Source organism: Pelobates fuscus, chromosome 6 (assembly GCF_036172605.1).
Source record: "Pelobates fuscus isolate aPelFus1 chromosome 6, aPelFus1.pri, whole genome shotgun sequence".
NCBI lineage: Eukaryota > Metazoa > Chordata > Amphibia > Anura > Pelobatidae > Pelobates > Pelobates fuscus.
Window position 1 is genome coordinate 187668421 of NC_086322.1, and position 1286 is coordinate 187669706.

The following is a 1286-nucleotide window of genomic DNA, read 5'->3' on the forward strand; positions in this document are numbered from 1 at the left end:
ATAGGAAGGGCACAATATCAATGAGTTATTTACTACATAATACCAAACCCACTGTTAAACTTAAGCACATGCTATCTTGGGAGGCGGAGCTGGGCACCCAATATGAGTTAGAAGATTGGTTTAGTTTTTTTAAATCATTAATGGGAACATCTTTTTGCTCTGACCATTTTGAAAATCATTTTCAGATTTTGTATCGATGGCACTTAGCTCCGTCCAGACTACACATCATGAACAACATGTATTCTGACCGGTGTTGGAGAGATTGTGGCGGTTTGGGAAATATGGCCCACATATGGTGGTATTGCCCAAAAATAACAAAATACTGGAAAATGATTTGTGACCTAATCATTAAGGTAGATAGAAACATTGGTACTTTCACATCTGAGCTTGCTTTATTCAAGAAATTCCCTGAGTCCGTCAGCAGAATTAACAAAATAATAATAGGCCACATTCTGATAGCTGCCACCTCTTGTTTGCCTAGGTACTGTAAATCTAAAGATATGCCATCACTTACAGAAGTACTGAACCTATTCCTAGAAAATAAAGCGCACAAACTATCACATAGAAGTAACTCGTACCTCTTTGCACAATTGAAGTATGATTGGGATATGTGGGAAGACGAAATTAAAAAAAGCCTATAATCTGTAGCAATTTGTCCTATTGTTGCAATGTATCACTCAAATTGTTTGCCTTATATATTACTATATTATTTGTCACATTGGATGGATCTCCCCTTCCCTCTTCCAAGTTCGCCTCTCCTTCCCAAGCCTTATTACAATGTTTTTATAATTTGTTGTAATGTTACAAAAAATAAAATAATAATAATATTTTTTTCAATAAAAACTATTTTAAAAAAAATAAAAAAAATAAGTATACATTAAAATCAGTACCAGTGCGGAAGATATGGGACGCATCAAAAGTCTAGCTGCATCGTAAAACATACATGAGTGTGCTGGACAGCAATTAGGAAGAAGGGAAGGAACAAATGGGAGGATTCATGAAAGGAAGAAGCCAGGGACACAAGGATACAATTGAAAATAAAAATGCTAAACATTTCCAAAGATAATGAATGCAAAACAAGCACAGCTGGAAAACTATATATATATATATATATATATATATATATATATATATATATATATATATATATATAAATAGTCTATAGTTAAAAACATCTGTTGAAAAATGTATTGAGGGTTTGCACACTTTAAGAGCAGTGGCAAGTGTTCTGTTTTATAGCAAATTATTAACTTCATATAAGTGTACGCCCACATACGGTACTTAAC